Consider the following 11,620-nt stretch of genomic DNA (forward strand, 5'->3'; position numbering starts at 1 on the left):
TTTTCCCATAAGAGGACTCGTGTTCCTTCTATAAAGGAGTTCATTAAACAAGGGCAAAGGCTGTGAGATGGAAGTTCGGGGAGAGAGAAAAATAAACAGAAGGTGTTGGACAAGTTGCAGCAAGCTAGACTCAGTCTCCAAGGCAGATTTGCATGCACATCTACTGTATTTCATTAATCTTTATTTGAAGGAACTCCTATTTGAATGCCATGTGCTTGGTACTTGATAGAATTAATTTCCGCAAATTAGAAGTGTCGGCTTCTTAGGTACCATGTTTACTTTTTATAAGGCAAATAAACACAAATCTTTCCCATCAAATTTTAAATGAGAAATAAATGAAGAAATGTTTGTCCCCTTTATCCAGCCCTGCCTGATGACTAGGCAGTAATAAAGGTTTAATTTTCTTTCTGGACTCTGGTGAGATGCTTGCTGAGGAATGAAAGTGAGAAAGCGAGTGAGCCATTTTAATTGCTTGCTGCAGTAATAAGCTGTTCTTTGTACTTTTGTTTTATTGTTTGGGCATTTTTTTTTCCTGTAGCTGCCTGACATAGAGTGGTGTGTAAGGTTACAAAACAAATAGCTGGAATTAGATTTGTGAACGTGGCTTAATTCTCCACTTCAGCAGGCAGTAGGGGAAGAGAGGAACTCAGAGCTGCGCTGCCTGGTTAAATCATCGTGAGCAAGGCTGAGTGAAGACAGCTTGGTTTGTTACTAGGATAGCAATTACAGAAACAGAAAACAATAAGACAGAAGCTAGCTTGTGTGATGGTACTTGCTAGGAGAGACACCAGAACAATCAATCTGCATTCTTCCAAGTATGAATGGTTCACAGGAGTTCAAATACTAATTTATGTCTTAAAATCATGCTGCATGTTTGCCTGCCTTATGCAGATTTGAAACTTTCTTCTAACTTTCCATAAATTAAACCAATTATTTTTGAGGTAAATGAACAAAGGACATGGAACTACTGGCTAGGGATGGGTTCAAGTTCATTAGTTTCTAAAAATAATCATGTATTACTAATATTTAGTCTATAAATCGTGAAGTCAACATCAAAATCCCCACGGGGTTCTGCAACAATAATACAATTCCATATACCACTTTGTGGTGGGGGGAAAATCAATGATGTTGCCTGTCCCCATAACCTTGCTGTTTTGTGGGTTTATTTATTTTTCTGTGTGTGTGCATTAGTGTGTTAATGACACTGTTTCCCATCTGCAATACGTTGAGGAATTTATTCTATGCTCTCAGATATGCTGTGTGTTCTGTACTTCAAAGAACATCAAGCTATTCTTTATCCACTTCACCAATGACAGCAAACTTGCATCCTGCTCTCATGATGCCTCATGTTTTTACAGAAGAGACAAAGCACATTCAGAAAGAACTGCAGAGCATAGTTAAGCAGAAGACTCATGCTCCCATCAGATTAGGGTACTGACATGCTCAATTCTCCCTCTTCCCTTCCCTGGGACACAGCGAGGTGAGATGGCAGTGTGCTCAGGGATGGATGGATATGTGTGTAGAATGTACTCTGCCTTTGGGGTGGGGAAGGCTGCCATGGTTTCTCAATTACCATTGCAGTTCTGTCTCTCGGTATCTTTCAGAGTACTCAGGCTTAGCATTTGTGTATGGAAATATTTCAGTATTTGTAGATGTACACAATCAGCAGAGCTGATGGGACCCTTCAGAGGGTAAGCTGCAGCCTGGAAAGGGCATAGATTGTCTGTGAAGAGTACACTTGCTCTTGTCTCTTTGCCTAAATGATTCCAATGCATACAAGAACCAGTTTTGTGCCATGATAAAAAACTTCAATGTAACTTGTGGGCAAACACTCTTCCTGTGCTTTTTCAAGGTGGGAGTGGAGGGGAAAGCAAACCATATTTGCTCTCTATTATAGTGGTTAGCATTTGATTCTGAACAGCAAAACCATGTCAAGTTAAGCAAGGTGTCTCCCATCTCAGATGAGCGACGTTTGTATCTGATAATAGATTGTAACTCCAAGCCTAAGACGTGGTTGCAAGGAAAAAAGAAACTTGAGCTGCAGCTGTTCTCACTGGCTTTCTGTCATGCAGACTTTTAGTACATGCTGGTACTGACTTCTAACTATCCTGAACATGTGCATATGTTTTCTGTGGATGTGGGAATGTTTAGGTAATGAACTGTTATAGTACGTTCTCCCTTTTATTGAAAAGCTGAGTTTACATCATTGCACAAATTCTAAGTTAGCGTCTCAGAGGTGGTTTACTATCATACAGGAGCAAAGTAGCACAAAAAGGAAGAAAAAATAATTCCTGGAAAGAGACAACGGTGACTGAGGTGTACAACACGTCACACTTTATTCACTTAAACACCACAAACGAGGAGGCTTGAAAATGATTTTGGAAACTGCACTTAAAGAGTCAACTTCAGTACAAATGCTTTTTCTCATTTCTCAAACTACAAGCGTTATAACAACGCTAGGAAAAAGATGTCAGATTCCTCACTAGAAGATAAATCCCCTTTCCTCCCGCAACAGATTTTACTTTTAAATAGGTCATTTTTTGAAAAACATTTACAACTCATTACTTCCAGCACAGAGATGTGTTCTGAAGACACATGAGCTGTTTAGATAAGTATTCTAATATTGTTTGTTATATGAAAGAAAATGGGGTAAGTCACAGTGATTTATCTAGAATTCCAAAGTAAACCATATCAGATTTTAAAACAGAGGAAGAGTACAAAATATATATACAAAGACACATAACAAAGGCACTTTCCTAATTATCTGGAATGGAGCATGAAAACTAGTAGTACTCATTAAGGATGGATTTATACGTCAAGCTGCTTGACAAATACAAATACAGAGCATTTGATCTAATATTCTCACGTTACTCACTGTTTTGCACAATACTAGCATCAGAGTCTTGCTGGCATTGCCAAGTCCAACATTTATAACCTTAACTTGCATGGAGAGATTTCTGTGGTGTTTCTTACAGTAACGCTGATAGACCAGCAAAGGCAGTTGATAGTGATATGATTGTTTTAGATGTGGGTGTGGCATTTCACTGTCCTGTTTTCTAGTTACCTGAGCGTGATGCAGGAGGGCAGGATAGCTACAAATAAGCCTGAATGCCCCAGTAGCCTGGGTATAACACTGTGCACAGGGGATGGGAGAATATTCTCTTCAGTCACAGATGAACAGCTTAAGAAAAAGTTTGAATAATGATTTCAGTTGCTTTTAATTAAATCAGTTTAGGAACTGCTTAAGCAGCATGCATGCTGCAGTGATTTAATTAGGCTCATGTCTAAGCCAATGCTGCTCCATGAGAATGACTGCGAGCCCCAAGAATTCAGTCACTGTAGGCAGTGGCAAATGTTTCAACCATCAGTTAATTCAGAAATTATTAAGTAAAAAATTATGATCACACCTGGATTTTGCAAAATGCAGAGCTGAGTTGTCCTGAAAAGCAAACTACAGACCAAACATGAGTCAAGAGTTTTCCCCTTGTTCCCATGGAAGGAATCACCATGCCAGACCTTGCTTCCTCTTCCCTTAACCACCTCACACTTCTGATGCTTCAAAGATGGTACATGCATTCAGGAGCACAGTCAACACTGAATCTCTTCTGTTTTATCTGCTTTCCAGCATGCCATTTCTGTTGATGATGAGAGGAGTTGCTGTCCAACAGAAGCTGCTTTTGCAGCTTCTCAGTGCAGAGAATAGAGAATTCCCTTTTTCCTTGCTGAAGCATGTTGTTACAGATAACTGTGATGAATGTTCTCAGGTAGCTGGCAACTTTTTGTCTGATTCCATGTTTTCATAAATGGTCAGAAGCGAACAGCTGTACAACTGTGGGTAAAATGAACTGGAGATAACCTTGTGATGCAGGAAGTCTGGAGAGTGGTGATACACACATTCATCATGCTAAGTAACTCTTGACAAATCTGCCTGTAAGGGGACCAAAAAAAAAGAAAAAGAAAAAAGGTAGACTTCAGGAGTTAAAGGTGTGCTTAGTTTGTTTGAAGACCTAGAGATGAGTAGGAAGCAGCTTCAAATGATGAACCACACACTGCTGGAGAGCCAGGCTCGAGTAGCTGGTATTTAGAGGACTCGTGTCTTTCTACTTTTGTCAGCAGTATCTAAGCTTATTTGGGCAGTGCCCGGGTTTTGTTCATGGCTTGTCAGGTTGCTTTTACTCATCTCCTCTCAAGGACACTGCAAGTCTTAATTCACCACCCTTTGTGAAGATTAAAAGCGTTGCTATTAGTCACTGACACTCCAACTAAGCAGTAATGACTAGGCAGGCATTTTCTAAAGACTAGTAGAAGGCTGGAAGTAAGCGATGGGCCAACTTTTCCTGCAGAAAAGTTATTGCAATTTCAGGCAGGGTAAGAAATGGAGAAAAATGTAGAAGGGATTCTTTTTTAATGTATTACACAATTCTATTGGAATTGGAAAGCCAATGCTTGCCCTGAAAAGAATGTGTGTCCTGAAAGTGAATCAGATTGTTTCAATCATTTTTCAGCTTGCTAGCCAGCTTAAAAACAAACAAACAAACAAAACCCTTGGAACATATTTTACACTTTCGCTCATTTTAGTTCAGAGCTTCTCCCTGCAAACACAGTTGGACGTGAGTCTGTATTTATTGTTGGCCTATAGTGGTTTGTGCCATACAATAATGCTAAAGCTGGTTTAGCTGCTTTTTGTGGCTTCTGAAAGCCAATCTGTACTGCTGAAGACCAATAAAAATTTGAATACCTGCCTTAGTTGATAAAGAAAAATCAAAATTATGGCTATCTTAAGGTCGTTGTGAACAAGAATAAATAAAAGCAGCCAGTGCATTGCTGGCTGAAACCACCTAAAGTTCTGTCATGTCTTTGATAGATACTACAATAAATTGGATAAAGTAAATGTTTCCTTGTTCTGAAATACAGGGCTGAGAAGAATCTACTGTGGTCCTTCACCACCATACATTAAGGAGCATCATGAGTATAGCCTGTTCTGAACGGATAGTTGTCTTTTTACGCTGAAGGAATAGAACTTAAAGAAGCTTAAAGAACTTCAGCTATATTCTATGATTCTTCTTCTACTGTTTCCCCACCTTCATCATAAGGAAGCCTTTTCCATTATCTATTTCAAGTTTTATGTGCTATAAATGAGGAAAAATGTACTTGTCTTCCTAGTACCGAGTAGTAAATACAAGGAAACATTGATCAACTTCAACATTTCCATCCTGGAAAATTAACTTTCTTCCCAAGAATGACTCATTTAACTTCTCTGCAGGAGACATCTTTTCCGAACTTCTCTTATATGCTGCTTCTCTTCGAAATCTAATGTAAAATAATGTCTTAATGCATAGTGCCAAAATGGGATGCGATACCTCAAATGAAGCAGGTGACTCACCTTCATGTCTTACAGATGTGATTTTTTTAATATGCTGTTATCTTTAATATGAATGTTATCTTTGCTCCTCTGTTGCTGCTATCTGTTCAGACTGAGCTCCTGTAGCCCTCAGACCCTTTTTGCTGCTGTTAGTTACTTCTAATTTTCCACTTATAATTCCTTTTTTTCTGCTGCACTTAGTTAATGCCTTCAAATTTATTGAATTTAATCTGGGTATATTGAGACCATTTCTTTATTTCTAAAGAGCTCTCCGATTCGAAATTCTCCCTTCCAAACTACTTTCAGCTCATTTCAGGTATTGTGCAATCCAGACAGTCTGGAAGTGTACACTGTGCTGCTATGCAGGCAATTAACAGTAATCTCAAATAAAATCCGCTCAAGGGAAGGCTGCTGCAGTGCCCCAGTTCAGTCAAAATGGCAGTGGTAGCCTTCATGTGTGTTTGTTATGAGCTTAGGTAAGTACATAAAATGTTTCCATTTTAGACTTCTAGATAATTTCCTTATTAAGCTGCCCATTATTCCTCTACATCAGTACATTGCTGCTTAGCCTTTGGAATGATGATTCTCACAGCTTGCAGAAGTCATCAGGATTCCTGTTCTCCTTTATTAATTAGATTAATGCTCCAAGTTCCCCTCTGTAAATATGAGAACATTTAGCAAAGTGTTATGAAGTCATTTGCCTCTCCTTTGTTGTTCTTATTCCTTTTTTTTTCATGTAGTGAACTTCATTGCTTTCTGACCTCTCATTCAAAGCACTTTTTACCTCTAGATTTACCACTTTCAGCATATAATTCAAATTTAGATCTAACATAGTTCTTCCTCTAATAACTCTTTTGCAGAACAGAAATATAGCCAGTTCTGTTTCTGAAGACTAGTCTGTCCCATTTAATACAGAGCATTAAATAAGTCATTAAGATGTGAAATAACATTGACTCCCTCTTTTTATGTAGTGGTAAAACTGACAACCTACTGTGTTTTGAGAAATACTACTGAAAAATTAAAAGAAATAACACAGTTTTTTCTGTGCCTGTCTAAATTTGACCTAAACAAGCAATTCTTTTTCTATTTTCCTCTCTCCTCTTCACTATTTATATTGTGGTATAGAACTTCTAGTACGTGAGCAGTAGATCAAATTACTTCCTCTCTTAAGCTTAGATGCACATGATATTGGATAAACATTTGCCAGAAGCCTTGATTTATCTAACCAGAAATGGAATTAGAGTTCATAATCAATACTACTTAAAATGCACTTTCAGATAACTGTTAGCAGAAGGAAGTTATCTGTTGCAAAATCTTTCCAAATTATGTGCAACAATTCTGAATTTACATGAGCTTTTACAGGTACAAGTCCACCAGATATGATATGGTTCTTGTGCTTATTACATAATTTCCATGTTTGTGTGCATCAGTACAGACTATTCCCTTGCAACCAAAAAGATGTTCTTCCTTCCTGGGCTCTGAGTTACACAAATTCTCCTTCAAGCTTATGAGTGTATGTACAGAAATATTTGTAGCAAAAGAACAGACCAATGATAGATTTGCAGTTCTCTACTTTTTGAAAAATACGTGTGGAATAGAAATACATTAAATTCATCACAGAACAAATATAAAATCAAAACTTAAGTCTGCAAATTAAGTAAAAATCATAGGCAAAAAATCAACTTTTTGTATCTTAAGGGCCATGGCTTTCCAATGATTTCTTACTGCTGCACGCTTCCAAACTCAACTATACTACAAGTGGCCAAATCTCACATTGCAATAAGGATCTGCTGACCTCAGTGTCAATGGGAGTTGCACCAAATGTCACCAAAGTTGAATTTTGCTCTCTTGCGCTTGTATGTCTTCACCAGATCACCTATGGGTTTGTTTCTGTTCTATTGTCAGAAACCAGTGGTTTCTTTTCCACAATTCCTTTCTGTTTACTTTCTGATTGGAACAAATTGTAGAAACCGAAAAGGATGCTAATTTGCCTCTCATTGCCCTGGGTTTGTGAACGGCCTGGAATGCTGTTCAGATCTTCAGCCATGTACTTGCTCCAGAGGTTATGTGTGTTTTCCTACTGCAGCAAGTGATTTTTGTCATTGCATTAAGGAAAAAAACAACAAAAAAAAGACCTCTCAGTACTACTGCTGATTCAGTGGAGCGATATGATTTGATCCTAGAAAAAACAAACAGAAATCCAAAGCCAAACCAGTTGTCTCCTACAGTTTTCCTGACTCTTAGCTCATTTAAACCATTTTGTCTGGTTTTAGTGCCTTTCTCTAAAGCAAACTTCATCAAGGTCACCAGTACAAAACTAAGGAATAGTATTAAGATAGGACAGTTGTATAATTTCTGCTGTATTAAATGACGGTTCTGATGGCTTCCATGGGACAAATATGCAACACTGAAGAGAAAAGTGGGGAGGGAAAGACCTAAGTGCTTATCAGGAAAACCCCTTCAGCAGTGCTTTGTTCAGATGGACTAAAATATTACAAAAGAGAATAACCCTCACGTACTCAAGGCCAAAAAAAACCACCCAGAAACCTAATTACGCAATAAATGCTTAACAGTTGAGCACCTATGTGACAAAGGCACAGGTCTATGTTTTCAATACAAGTGAAGAATAAATAAATGATATTTAAGAGTTTTAATAAGAATAGATTTGTAGAAAACTATATTTTTGCTTTACTTTCTAATACTAAGCATGAGTAATCAGCATGTAAAGATTTTGTCTGGAAACAGCAAGTGATTTGCAACCAGTATTTACACCAAGAAAGTTTTCCATTCATCCTTCTCCTTAACTGCTGTCAGGGACATTTGACATTTTTACAGGAAACTGTTTGATTCTTAAGGGATTCATTCAAAACCAATTTATATACTGCATGGGAGAAAGAGTTAAAAGTGGAAGATATAAGAAGAGAAATGCATGAGAAATAGTAATCATGATAAAAGGCATTTGAACTGCTCAGCAGTTTGAAGAGGATTAAATCGTCACTCCTGAAACACCAAGCTTGAGATGAGTGCATATGGAATATCTGATGTTTCATTTTCAAGTTGTTCCCACTTAGTGCCTTCATCCATAAATCTTCAAAGTGTTTTACAATGGAGTAACTAATTATCTTAGTTTTATTATTTTTTTAATTGAAGTGCAGCAGCATTCTGAAATAAAGCCAATGAGACAAACCATGACACACTATCGTGACTCTGAGAATGTGGTTGTACTAAACAAAACCACAAACAACACCAACAAAAACCTCAAGTTTGCTTTTTTGAACCTAACTGTGAGAGAAGATTCAAGATGCAAGGTGTTCAAGGTGCTGAGTAAATGGAATATGGAACTGCTTATGTTCTGTTATAGATCTACCATTATGCTATTATAAAAAAAAAAAAGAAAAAGAAAGAAAATATTGGGGACATTACAGACCCCAAGCAAGAAAAAGAAGAAAAAAAAAAAAGTAGAAGCAATATCTAAAATCTATCGAAATAGAGATGGAAACAAATGTACACAGCATGCCACTGGGACTTTTTCTCTTCTGTTTTCATGTAGTGAAAGCTCACCATTGATTTCATAGTCATAAAACCAAAAATGACCTTTATTCATTGTTGGGTGTTGATTTTTTTTCAGTAATGAAAGCTGACTATCTACTCTGATCATAGAGTTGAAGGTTTAAAACATAACCATTACTTAGGACGAGAAAAAAAAAAAAGAAGAAGGAAAAAAAGAAAAAAAAGAAAAAACCCAAACCTTACAAACAAACCATGATAACTGACTTCATGGCTTTGACCCAGTCTCTTTACTAACATCCCTCCCCTATATCTCTCCCTCTGTAGTGGATCTCTTCTGACTTCCTGATTTTCTGTTAGTTGCCCCTGGCTATTTCTTCAGACCACCCATTATATCACATCTACCCAGAACTTAACTCTACTCGTGTACACATTCAATCACTTAAAACGTTTTCAGTTTCTTTACTTTTGGTATTAGTGCAAAGTCCTTGTTGTACTGTCCCTGTGTTGAGCAGATGTTGCAGTATGTATATTGATTTTACTGCGCTGCAACTGTGGAAGACTGAAGCATCTTTTCTCTGCCTGAAAGAAAATAGGTGGTTTCATTTCAGTAAGAGATAACGGAGTTTACTTTGTGCTTCATACTCTGAGTGAAGGACTTAATCACAGAATCATTAAGGTTACAAAAGACCTCTAAGATCACCAAGTCCAACCCCACCATGTCCACTAACCATGGTACTTGAACATCTTCATGGACAGTGACTCCACCATCTTCCCAGGCAGACTGTGCCAATGCACTGCTTCACCCAACTCTCCTTTTCTTGAAATCAAAATAGTTTCTAGAAATAGCAAAATGCAGTTCTGCTCAGACAAAGAATTAAGTCAGAGTCAGTGGCTTAGTTCTGTGTTCAGATTATCACTTATTTAGCTATTTGGAGGATCGGGCCCATTTTTTTTTAAATAACCTATCAAAGCAACCATATTTCTTGGCATAAAACATCACAACAAGCTGACTTCTCATAGAAATAAACCATTTGGGTGCCAAGTTTCCAATTAAACAACTGTGGAGCTTCATAACTTAGCTGTGCTGCGGCTCTTTGGAGTTACTGGCAATGTCCTTCATTTTGCAGTGACTTGCCATATCCATCACTGCAGCTCTGCGAGCAGTAGTGATGCACGCATCTGCTGGCTATGCCGAAGCAGTTGACCTCTACATCTTCTCATGTGCAAAGACAGAGATTAGCAGTGTTAATCCCTGTATAACAAGAATGTTCATTTGTCCAGCCTTTAAATAACTCTGGCAATAATTAAATCTCTTACCTTAAAAAGCACCAAGTAAGGTGTATGGGGATAGAAGCCTCCAACATCAATAAAAGTAATGAGCCAAACAAAAACCCAATTCAACCCTCTCAGAGCAATGGTTAGAGAATATTTCACTCTTGGTTGAGGATAAGCAAAGTTGCATTCATTGCTGTCACTAAACTTATGTACTTTCAAGTCAGCTTTGCTTCTTTTTCCAAAGACAATTACAAGTTTATTTCTAAGGAGCCCAGGCACACATCACTGTGAGGATGTGCCATTCTCCTCAGTACTCTGTTCCTTTCATCTGCAATCGAAGTACCTTTATCTTCTAAGGAAAACTGTGGATTAGATTCTCTGTGTGCTGCTGAAAAAATGATCTCCAATTACAAAGAGGATGGGAACAACTGAAGAAAGGGACTATAGTGGGAATAGGTATGTCCATGCTTTCAAAGTATGATGTTGTCACTTCAACAGAGAAATACTGTCATTTGATATTAAGTTGGAGTACAGCCATATGATTAAACCAAATTTGATCCCTGAGAGGGGAAGACTTTATCCCTCTTTGGGGATAAAAATGAGGTTGTGGTAATGTGGGAGCCAGCCTCTTCTCCCAGGTAATAGCGGTAGGATGAGAGGCGATGGCGGGGAAGTTCAGGTTGGATATTAGGAACAATTTCATCTCTTTAGAAAGAGCAGTGATGCAAGTGGCAGAGGCTGCCCAGGAAGGTTGTAGAGTCACCGTCCCTCGGGTAGTTCAAGAACTGTAGAGATGTGGCACTGAGGGATGTAGTCAGTGAGCATGGTGGGGACGGGTTCGTGGTTGCACTTGGGGATCTTAAAGGTCTTTTGTAATGTATGACAAACGTTTCTTGCAATGACTTGTGTGACTATTTTGGGAGGAGCAGAGACACTTTCAGTATGAAAACCATGTCAGATTGACATCTGGTTTTAGTCTGAACTTGAATCTGAAATTTGAATCAAGCTATTGGGAAATGGGTACTTCCCCAATGCTGTTTTTAGGGAACTGTGACAAACACCGCTGATGGTGGCTGTGCTTCCTATGGGCCAGAAGCTGTTTTTCTATAAAAACTTTTCTCAAAACTCCACTTATGTTGGGGAAACCCCAGTTTTGCTCCCTCAGTGTCTACGGAGCAGATGTCCTGCGACGCTAACTTTCACAGAGAGAAATCCACAGCTGATGTTTTCTTCTCCACATCCATATTTTTACCACACTTTTTTAGCCCGTTAAGTGCTACTCGCTGCTTTGGACACTCGTGGATACCCATTGCTGGAAATTTACTCTCGTCGTCCCCCTTTTTTTTTACTAGTTATTCCTCCTACGGGGTGCACAGCGCAGCCCTCAACGAGGCGCTGGGAGGACGGACAGACAACCGCCCGCACGACACACGTGAGCGCCCCCCACGCGCCTCCCGAGGCTGAAAACGTCAC

The sequence above is a fragment of the Meleagris gallopavo genome, chromosome 4 (genome assembly GCF_000146605.3).
Source record: "Meleagris gallopavo isolate NT-WF06-2002-E0010 breed Aviagen turkey brand Nicholas breeding stock chromosome 4, Turkey_5.1, whole genome shotgun sequence".
In the NCBI taxonomy this organism is placed as follows: Eukaryota; Metazoa; Chordata; class Aves; order Galliformes; family Phasianidae; genus Meleagris; species Meleagris gallopavo.